This window comes from Rhinopithecus roxellana, chromosome 13, assembly GCF_007565055.1.
Source record: "Rhinopithecus roxellana isolate Shanxi Qingling chromosome 13, ASM756505v1, whole genome shotgun sequence".
NCBI classification, from domain to species: Eukaryota; Metazoa; Chordata; class Mammalia; order Primates; family Cercopithecidae; genus Rhinopithecus; species Rhinopithecus roxellana.
Genome location: NC_044561.1, coordinates 23,873,591 through 23,885,353, shown reverse-complemented (window position 1 = coordinate 23,885,353; position 11,763 = coordinate 23,873,591).

Genomic DNA, 11,763 nt, shown 5'->3' with positions numbered 1-11,763 from the left:
GTTGTCCAGGCTGGCTTTGATCTCCTGGTCTCAAGCAGTCTTCTTGCCTCAGCCTCTCGAGTAGCTGGGACTGCAGGCTTGCACCACCGTGCCTGGTGGCATTTTTTAAAAATAACCCTTCTTTGTGCCTAGGGCAGTGCTTTGAGATATCCAGGTTTTTATTGCTAGGGATCTTATATTTCACTGGGGAGGCAAAGAGTTCCTTGGTGACAGAGAAAAAGAGTTTAGTGTGTGGTCAAGAAGGACTGGCAAATATAAGCCACACACATTGCCGCTCTTCCCTTCAGTAGCCTTGACAGACATTGCAAGTTGATTGCCTATTTCTCTTTGGGAACTTGGGTGCATTTTCAGGCTCTTTCTCAGAATAGTGTTCTGGGCGGCCAGGTTTTAAAAGAACTTTGGAGTCAGTGTTAGGATTGAGACTACTGATAAACATCGGTTTGGATCCCAACTCTGCCACACACCTGCTGTGAGATCTTGGGGATGATTCTCCTCCCCTGAGCCTCCATCTGCTCTGTAGAATGGGGAGACCACTCCCACCTCATAGGGCCATTGTGAAGGTTCCCAAGGGTTCTTGCAGAGCTGAGACAGGGCTGGATGCCCTGCAAGTGTTCCCTGAAACCTCATTCTGTGTTATCACCGGATGATGGCATTGGGGGGCCAGAGGTGCACTGTTGGAAAGGAGGTCAGGGGGAGGTGGGGTGAGGGTAGGGGCAGTAAGAGATGGCTTTCTGGAAGAATCGAAGCTTGAGGAGAGCCTTGAAGGATAGGGAATAGTCAATCAATTAGGAGAAAATAGCGATGGTGGTGCAGGGCATTTTGGAGTGGCTCCTCCAAGGTTCACTGGACTGGTTCGGTAGGAGATGAGGATATTGAGAGGATATTGGGGTGGGGCAGGGTGGACACTCCAGAGGAGGTTACAGACTGAGCTAAGAAGTGGAGGCTGGTCTGTGCAGCAGTGTTCAAGGCATGGTAAGAAGCGTTGGGAATCTCCCATGGTTGGCAGAACTTGTGAGCCCCCCTGCCCTCAAAGGACTACAAGACCCCTAGAAAGAAGAGAGCTTCCTCCCAGTCCTCCTTTCTCTTCCTCCTCTCCCTCCCTCTGTTCACCCAGCAGCTGTTTACTGAGTCCTTCTTGTACAGTGGGCACTGCCCTAGCCTCTGGGATGCGAGGTTGCTGGCCTTTCTCTTACCATTGCACCTATTTGTTCTCTCCTGGGTACCTACCTTTGCACTGGCTGTTCCCATCACCTGGAATGTGTGTCCCTCTGCTTTTCACATGGCGGACTTTTTGGTGGCTCTCAGCTGAACATCATTTGTGCATAGAGGCCTCCCCTGACCACCCTGTCCACAGCACTCTATCACTGCAGTTCTCAACATTTTGGCTTCAGGCTCCTTTACATTCTTGCCATATGACACACAGTGCTAGCTGACCGCCTACCTATCTTTGGGAACTTGGGTGCATTTTCAGCCTTTATCTCAGAGAAGTGTTCTGGGCAGCCAGGGCCAGTTGCAGGTGTTTTTTAAAAAGGCATTGTGGATACTGACCACTCGCAAGGCTCAACTGGCCCTTGTTTCATTCATTCGGCAAAAGTTTTGTTTGTTTGTTTGTTTGTTTGAGATGGAGTCTGACTGTCGCCCAGGCTGGAGTGCAGTGGCGCCATCTCGGCTCACTGCAGGCTCCACCTCCCGGGTTCACGCTGTTCTCCTGCCTCAGCCTCCTGAGTAGCTGGGACTACAGGCGCCTGCCACCACTACTGGCTAATTTTTTGTATTTTTAGTAGAGACAGGATTTCACCATGTTAGCCAGGATGGTCTCCATCTCCTGACCTCGTGATCCGCCTGCCTCGGCCTCCCAAAGTGCTGGGATTACAGGCGTGAGCCACTGCGCCCGGCCTCAAAATGTTGTTGAGTCCTACTGTGTGCCACATACAATGCTGGCTGCCCAGGGCACAGCAGACAGGCATCACTCCTGCAGAGTGCACAGCCCAGGAGAGGCAGTGAATGAAAATTAGATTTGGATGGGGGACAGGAACAGGAGAAGGAAACTATTGTAGGGAGACTCTGCCATGTTGTAAATTAAAACAGAGGCGTTTTAAAAAGACTTGTTTATTAATTCATGGGAAAATCACAATAACAATAATAAACCCATTGCATATTAACAAAAATAACACATGCTTTATTACGAATAACCGTATTTTCCAAAACAAAATAAATTTAGTGAGAAGACAGCATTGTTTTACTTTCTTTGGGTAAATCTCTTTAATGTCTGGCTTAATAGAAGACAGATTGTGTTGCATTCTGATATCTGCTTCTGCATTCACGTCTGTTGCATATCAATGTCGTGTAGCTCCTGGAAGGGAGTCCTGTCCGCTTTGTAGGTGCTCCGTGGCCCACCCAGAGCTGTAGTTCATAAGAGTGACCAGGAGACTGGCGGTGTTGCACCAAACCCCCGCTGCTTATTCTTGGAAACTCAGTTCCTCTCAGGGCATTTGGGGCTGGATGCTCTCTGGGATACTCTGGAAATCACAGAGTTTTAGGGCATTGAGTAGGACTTGGCATGGGTGGGACAAGGATAGGGACTGGAGAGAATGCAACTGAGGACAGAAACTCTGGAAAAGCACCCTTCATTTTTGCCGAGGGCTCCTTTTCTTCTTTTCTTTCCCTCCCTCCCTCCCTCCCTCCTCCTTTCCTGCTTTTCTTTTCTTTCCTTTTTTTTTTTTTCTTGGAGTCTCACTCTGTCACCAGGCTGGAGTGCAGTGGCGCGATCTTGGCTTACTGCAGCTTCTGCCTCCTGGGTTCAAGCGATTCTCTTGCCTCAGTCTCCTGAGTAGCAGGGGTTACAGGCGCCTGCCACCGCACCTGGCTAATTTCTATATTTTTAGTAGAGACGGGGTTTCACCATCTTGGTCAGGATGGTCTTGAACTCCTGACCTTGTGATCCACCCACCTCGGCCTCCCAAAGTGCTGGGAGTGAGCCACCATGCCCGACCGAGGGCTCCTTTTCTTAACAGAGGCCAAGCCAAGTGACTTCCCTTCTCTAAGCCTCAGCTTACTCCTCCACAAAATGGGCAAATTACGACTTTGGCTTCCATTCCACCCTGCCACTCTTGGCAAGGGTCACTATTTTGATAACACTGGCATTTTCAGCAATGCAGGATCCCCAACCACCTGAGGCCTAGAGTATTCCAAGAACTCGCTGATGCTGTGAGCTCTTCCTGCAGGCAAAACCGTTCCTTCTCTCCCCACCTCCAAACACACCTTCATTCACCTGGATTGACTTCATGTGGCCGGTACTGTTTTCTGAGTGCTTGCTTCATGCAGGCTCTGTGCTGAATGGTTTGGACACATTGATGCATGAAGTGCTCAGAAACAGTTTGCAAGTTTCATTACCACCCCCGTTTTATAGGGGGAGGCACTGAAGCTAAGAGGGGTGAAGAAACTCACCCAAAGACACACTGTTGGAGGATGGGGAAACCTGGATTCAAGGTGGTCCCCACACCCATGGGGCTGCATCACCCCAAAATGCTGACTCCATCTTGTCGGATCGAACCCAGTTACTCTCTATGCTGGTTTCTCTCTCCTGTCACTCTTTCTCCCTGCAGGGTGTTCATTGCCCTCGGGGATCTGAGCACAGTTTGTGATTTCGTATTTATTTGCTCATTTACTGCTCCCCTGACTGTGAGCACCACAAGGGCAGGGACGATGCCTGCCTGCTTCACAGTTGTACCCTGGGTACCCAGTACTGCACTTGGCACAAAGTTGGGAGTCTACAACATTTTATTGAATGAATGAAACAAGAGCCAGTTGGGCTTTTCTAGTGGGTGGTGTCCAGGCAAATTAGAGAGTAGCCAGATCCACCCCTCACTGGTTATGTGACTTAGGGCTGATGACTTCCCCTGTTTGAGCCTCAGTTTCTCCATCTGTAAAATGGGAATAACTGTGTCCCCTTCCTTTTTTCTTTTTTGAGATGGAGTTTCACTCTGTTGTCCAGGCTGGAGTGCAATGGCATGATCTCGGCTTACCACAACCTCCGTCTCCTGGTTTCAAGCAATTCTCCTGCCTCAGCCTCCCGAGTAGCTGGGATTACAGGCATGTGCCACCACGCCCAGCTAATTTTGTATTTTTAGTAGAGATAGGGTTTCTCCATGTTGGTCAGGCTGGTCTTGAACTCCCAATCTCAGGTGATCCCCCCACCTCGTCCTCCCAAAGTGCTGGGATTACAGGTGTGAGCCACCATGCCTGGCCCAACTGTGTCCCTTTCGATGAAGCTACCGGGATTTGACAAGAGAGCATACGCAAAGTGTCCACACGTAATGGGATCTCAATTCCTATTTCACGTGTTGAAGGTTTCTCTTGGCCTTGGGCGGGTATGACCGCCAACAGGGTCGCGGGAAGGCGGAGTGGTCTGAGGGTTAGATGGCGGAGCAACCGGACCAAGTCATGGAGCAAGCTGGCCGGCAGCTCTGGCCTCTTTATACTCTGAGCCTGCCTGGGGTGAGCACCCAAGAAGCTACAGTCATGGTGGCCCAGTCCCTACAGTCATCTCTTGGCTGGCCCATGGCCTGTAAACAGATCCTCCCCTGCAAAGAACCCACAACAGGGGCAGAGCCATGTAGCCAGGGGGACAGAGACCCCTGTGGGGAGCTGGTGCTGTTCTGCCTGAAACACTAGTGGTTTCCTAATCTTTACTCAAGAGGCCTCTCCTGTGTGAAGGAGGCTTCCTCTCAGAGGAAAGCTCTGGAATGTAAGGAATGTGACAGAGCCTCCAGCCCAGGCCCCAGGAAAGAGAACGTCTTGGAGGCACAGGGCTGAGGGGGCATTTTCCCAGCCATCTCAGGGACGCCAGGCCACCAGGGAGCTCATATCAGACATCACCTTCTGGCACTGGGGTCAGGCCTCAACCGCCTTGACGCTTTCCCAGGTTCTCAGGCTGGAGTGATGAAGGCCCCGTGGACTCTCACGGTCTTTGATTTCAGCCTCTTGCCCAGCACCTGCACCCCTGGATCCGGGACCAGACCCTGTGCTGGGCACTGAAGTACAGAGAAAACTGAAGCTGGCTCTTGTTTGAGCCAACTGGAGGTGGTACATATCCAGTGTCAAATCTGGATTCCCATACTGTGTCATCTTGGACTAGTCACGTCAGTTGTCTGAGCCTCTGTATCACCCCTTTCACAAGGGTGAAAGACCCCCATGTTCCCAGTGCCATAAACAGAAATTATTATTGTTACAAAAATGGCTAACAATATCTCCCATCCCACACACGCCTCTTATAATGTGACTTTGACTGTTCTCCCCTTGAATCTGGGTGGGTTTGTGACTTTGGTGGAAGCGATGCTAAGTGACTTCCAAAGGTAGCTCATAAAGTGAGGGAGGAGAGTACTCACTCTTGGAACCCATCCACCATGGTGTGAGGAAACCCAAGCAGCTTGAAGAGGCTCACATGGAGAGGAACCAAGACGCTCACCCATGGCCTTGGCTGAGCTCCCGGCAATCCTATGGGGGAATCATTTTGAAGGTGGGTCATCCAGCTCTAGTTGAGTCACTGCAGTGGATACTGCATGGAGCAGAGACAAACTGTCCATACCAAGCCATGCTCCATTTGCAGGTTCCTGAGCAAAATGATGGTAGTTTTAAACCTCTAGGTCTTGGAGAGATTCATTATGCAGCAATAAACAAGGATACAGTTCCTTTGAACAAACAACTTTGCTTCTGTCTCAGCTGAACTCAGGATCTTTTTTCCCCAAATCCTAGTCCCTTCCAGCATTTTCCATCTCAGGAAAGAGCTCCACTCTCTCTGGCTGCTTGAAAAAGCAACCAGACCATCATCTTTCTTTCTTTCCTCAATCTGTGTCGCAGTCATTGTCCACGTCCTGTCATCTTGCCTCCTAAATCTCTCTCTCTTTCTTTCTTTGTTTTCTTTTGAGACGGGAGTTTCACTCTGTCACCCAGGCTGGAGTGCGGTGGTGCCATCTCGGCTCACTGCAATCTCCGCCCCCCAGGTTCAACCGATTCTCCTGCCTCCCACCACTGTGACTGGCTAATTTTTGTGTTTTTAGTAGAGACAGGGTTTCACCATGTTGGCCAGGCTTGTCTCGAACTCCTGACCTCAAGTGATCTGCCGGCCTCAGCCTCCCAAAGTGCTGGGATTACAGGCATGAGCCACCATGTCTGGCCCTAAATATCTCTTCTCACTTTATTCTACCCCCCTGACTTAGCCCTAGTGCAAACCACCAGCCTTCTGTTTTGGACAGCTGTGGCAACTTTCTCACCAGCCTCGCAGTTTCATAGGGAGAACGGGAATCTTGATATACAAATGATGTACAGAATAAGATAAATCATCGGGGTTCAGTTTCATCCACCTCCAGTGCTATGTCTCTGAGCCCTTCATTTGTCTTTCCCTAGACTGTTCCCTGTTTTCCCCACATAAGCCCAGGAGAAGACCCCTCTGGTCACTACATCCTGCCTATGCATAACACCCTCCTTGACTAAGCCTGAGTGAGTTTGCTCACTGCTTTGGTCTCTGGGCAAGCGGTCCTGTTTGTTAATTTTTTTTCCCCCATCTAGACTTTAGATTTGGATTCAGCAGTAGATCAGATATGCATAGGCCATTGTCCATGTGCCAGGCTCTGTGCTAGGCACCTAGAATAGCGAGAAGAAACTAAATATCTCTCCTCATGGAATTCTCAGTCCAGTGGGGGAGACAGATATTCAACATGGAAACAAGAAAGTTAAATCCTTTCTACCACTGTTTATTGCTATGAAAAGAAGTACGGCGGGACAGTGGGACAGGGTGGCCCAGGTGGAGTGGAGGATGGGCAAGATCAGGTGGTGGTCAGGGAGGGCTTCTCGGAGGAGGTGGCATTTGAACTGTTAAGATGGAGTCAGCCATACGACATTAGGAGAAAGTGTCAGCGGGGGAACAGCAGGGGCAAAGGCGCTGAGGTGGGGATGAGCTTCCATACTGAAGGGACAGAGGTGAGGCCAGAGCACAAGAGGCTGGTGGGATGTAATGTTGAAGGGGCAAGTCGGGGTTGGATAATCCTGAGCCGCAATAAGGAATCTGTTTTGACTCTAAGCATATTTGGAAGCCATCGGAGGGTTTTGTACTGCAGAGTGACACCCTTTGATTTATGCTGTAAACACTGGCTTCCAGCTGCTGGGTACAGAATGGATTGGAGGGGGACGGGGGAGCAGGAAGCCTGGGGCAGAGGCCGTGGAGGAGTCCAGGTGAGAAATGCATTTATCAAAGACACCATCCACACAGGTGTTGTGGGGCTGAGGCTCCTCTGTCTCCGCTGTGGCCCTGCTACCCTGTGCCCGTGACTTCCAGACACTTCTGTCTGTTATTCTTTAAAAGGCAGTCCTTCCTTAATTCTGAGGTGAGGATCTACCTTCACAGACTCACTTCAGCGTCCTGAAAGTCTTTCAGAAGCCCAGCCTGACTGCCTGAGTGAGGCCTTCCCAGCACTATGTTAAAAACTGGGATTGAACCATTGGTTCAGACCCTCCAATCCTAACTGTGCCCTAGCTCCCCTACAACTCCATCCTTTTCAGAAGGGCTGTCCCCACAAATAAGGTGGCAGCAACACCGCAGTGTGTTGGCATTGGACTTGTGTTCTTCTCTAGATGTACCAGGGCTGTGTGACCTATGGCAAATCATTGTACCCGGTTTTCCCATCTCTGCCACCTTCACCGCCTCTCCATATTCGTTCAACAAATGGTGGCTCTCCCCTGTAATCTCAGCACTTTGGGAGGTTGAGGTGGGAGGATCGCTTGAGGACAGGAGTTCAAGACCAGCCTGGGCAACACAGTGAGACCCTGTCTCTACAAAATAAAAAAATTAGCTAGGCATAGTGACGCACACCTGTGGTCCCAGCTACTCAGGAGGCTGAGGCAGGAAGATCGCTTGAGCCCAGGAGTTCGAGGCTGCAGTGAGCTATGATCATGCTACTGATTCCAACCTGGGTGACTGAGTGAGACCTTGTCTCTTTAAAAAAAAATAACCAGTAAAGGGTTTGTGCATGGTGAAATGCCACTTGGAATTGAGAAAGCAGCCAGGTTGCTAGTACCTTGAAAGAGAGTAGACAGACACCCCTTCTCTCCCTGGTGGGGCAGAGAACACTGCTGTGCACACCATTAGTGCTCATTAAAAGTATCCTTTTATGAGGGCAAACTGTTCTTCCAGTTCACTTTGGATATTCCTACTCAGCTTGAACCTCACCTGCTTTATGAAGACTTCCAGGTTCAGCTGACCTCACTTTCCTTGTGTCTGGCTGGACTCTGGATAAGCTTTAATCCAAACATCCAAGACACTGATTTGTAATTTTCTTTGTGTGGATCTTTCTTCCCGATCAGGCCAATGTGTCTCGAAATGAGGCCCTCCAACCACATCATTTAGTTTTCAAGGTGGAACAGGTTAAAACTATAGACCCCTCTGAATCAGAATCTCAGTGTGGGTCCAGGAATCTGTGTCTTTGCTTGTTTTTGAGACAGGATCTCACTCTGTCATCCAGATTGGAGTGCAGTGGCACAATCATAGCTCACTGTAACCTGAAACTCGTGGGCACAAGGGATCTTCCTGCCTCAGCCTCTGAATAGCAGGTACTATAAGCACAGGCCAGCATTTCTGGCTATTTTTATTTTTTGTAGAGATGGGATCTTGCTATGTTGCCCAGGCTGGTCTTAAGCTCCTGTTCTCAAGCCATCCTCCCAAAGTGCTGGGATTACAGGTGTGACCACGATGTCTGGCTGAATCTGTGTTTCATCCGGCAAGTGATTCTTGGACTCACAGATACTTTAGAACCACTGCATTACAGAGTGAGTTCCTAAGCAGAGGGACTGCATCGGATACAGCACCATATACCATGGTCCCCTGTGCAAATCTTACACTCAATAAATGTGTGTTGCTTGAATGAATGAGGTTTTAGACCGGGATGTGGGGAGAGTCACTTTATTCCTCCTAGAATCCCCCACACTCGCTGATGGTCCCCATGTTGGACATGAGGTCTCACCATATTTTTCTGCCACTGGGAAACTTCTCTGGTAAGAATTCCCCTATGCCCCACTGTATAATCTTCTCATTAATACACAGTATTGTAAAAGTGATCTATAATTAGATGCTAACCGAGTTTGCCGTAAAATTGGGTGGGCGAGGTCAGCGAGGTAAGCTGGGAGCCAGCTGATTGTTATGATCAATCAATAACCTATTTATTTCCCAACATTTCTATTAACCTCTGCCAGCGAATCACAGTTTCAATTTGAAAGGCTGGGGTCTGCTTTGCTGACTGGAGAAGTCTGATTGAAAGCGGGCCCCTGACACAACCCCAAGGGCGAAATCCAATTAAAATCATTTTCACTGGTAGATTAATATTTTTAGCATGTTCTACATCCTGGGATTCATCATTCCTGGCAATAACTAATGTCTTGTGACACGAGCAGGTGGATTGGCACTGCCATCAATAATAATTGTGATTAATTAGCTTATCAGGTCCTAGGGTGGCTTTGGGGTGGCAGTTGGTGCAGCTTCTGGGAACTTCTCCCATCAAACCCTGGTTATGTGGATGTCTCTGGGTCACACCCATGTAACGGCCTTTTCTGAGTAGGAATGGTGTTTATCTGTCTCTGAGTCTGAAACTCTCTTGGAACTACGAGTTCCTTGAGGGCAGGTATTATTTACCGTTGCTTTCAGCAAGTCACTTATTATTTGGCACACCCAGCTCCCCGTTTCTGAAGACTGTCCTTTGCTTTCTCCATCCACATAGCTACAGTAGAAGCCACCATATTTGTGTAACATAGCCCCATTCCTGGCTGCTGTTGATTAAACTAGCGGTAGAGCCCATCTGAAGCCAAGCCAACGGCTCCATTATTGGATGTTGTTGATTGGACCAGGGTAAGGCCCAGCCCAAGCTGGGGCAATGAAAGCATCATGGCACCACTTGTGGACACTGTTGACTGGACAAGGGGTAGAGCCAATCTTAAGCCACACCAACGAAAACCTTAAGGCTCCACCTCTGGATGTGGTTGATTGGATTAGGAGAAGGGCCCAACCCAAACTGGGCCAATGAAAGCCTCACGGCTCCACCTGTGGACAGTGTTCATTGGACAAGGGGTAGAGCCCATCTTAAGCCAAGCCAATGATAGCCTCTTGGCTCTACCCCAGATGTTGTTGATTGGACTAGGAGTAGGGCCCAACCCAAGCTGGGCCAATATAGATCTTCCTTAGGAATATGGAATTAGATTTAAGAGAAAGGATCCTACTGGCCAGCTTGAGTATTTAGGGGACTTGATGGCCATTGTTTGTAACTGTAAACAGGGAACTAGTTATGAATGAAAGTGGTGCTGAGAGAGGAGAAAGGATGAGGGACATGGAAAGTACATCTTAGATTTCCTGGTGCATCTCAGTTCCTGTTTCTAGGCCCCTCCTGAAACCTGACTGCATTCTAGCTCCTTGGCTCTCTGAGTTATCCCTGCATTTTTATAATAATTATTCTTCCCCCGACCTCCCATGCTTGGGTTAATCTGAATGAGTCTGTTACTTTCAACCAAAAGTATACCAATGAATTTAGAACCCAAGAGATGTCTTTTTTTTTTTTTTTTTTGAGACAGAGTCTCGCTCTGTGGCCCAGGCTCGGGTGCAGTGGCCGGATCTCAGCTCACTGTAAGCTCCCCCTCCCGGGTTTACGCCATTCTCCTGCCTCAGCCTCCTGAGTAGCTGGGACTATAGGCGCCCGCCACCTCGCCCGGCTAGTTTTTTTCTTGTATTTTTTAGTAGAGACGGAGTTTCACTGTGTTAGCCAGGATGGTCTCTATCTCCTGACCTCATGATCCACCCGTCTCGGCCTCCCAAAGTGCTAGGATTACAGGCTTGAGCCACCACGCCCGGCCGAACCCAAGAGATGTCTAATGTCACACTGCAGGCCAGTGAAAAACTATTCTCCTTCTGCTGACTCTCAGATGCAAAACCTTTTGGGGGAAGAAAGAAACAAGGAAGAAAAAATAACTCACATTTATTGAAGGCCTACTGTGTGTTAGGTGCTTTGTAATGTCATGTATTTAATGTTTACCAGGCTGGGAGGTAGATTTTATTTTATTAGTTTACAGATGAGGAAACCGAGGCTCAGATATGTTGGATAACTTGTCCAGAGAAGAATTGGGGATTGTATGTAATTATTTTGGCAAATTCCGTGATTGCTGAGCACCCCATGTTGTCTCTTAAAAAGAGGTGTGCTGCTTGGCTGTAGATATCAGCATGAGGCTGTTGAAAGATAATGAGGTAGCCAGTGGGGACCGTGGGAAGAAGACAACCATCAGATTGGTGGTCAGCCTCTTGAAGTCCTGTATAGAACAGACAGAACAAAGAGTTGAGTCTTGGCCAAGTCTCCCCCACCTTTAAAGACCATCTCCTTCTAGAACCCACTCATTGCTTTTGGATTGCCTCAGGACTCCCAGGACCCACCCAGACAGCCCCAGCTCCAGCTTCTGGAGACATCTCATTAGTGGATTCCCTGTAGCCATTCCATCCTTAGGAAAACCCAGGGCAAAACCAGATCTTCCAACAGAGGCTCTGCAATGGAGAAATCCCAGTGGACCAAGGTGCATGATCTGCTCTGAAGCGCTCAGGGATGTTTGTCTTCTCACACTGGGCTAGTGGTGGGGAAAGGTGCACCAGGCTCCCCTTAATGTACACATCTGGATTGAACTGAGATTCCCCCAGCAGGTTTTCCAGTGAGGAGTGGATTACAACAGGGAAATAAATATAAT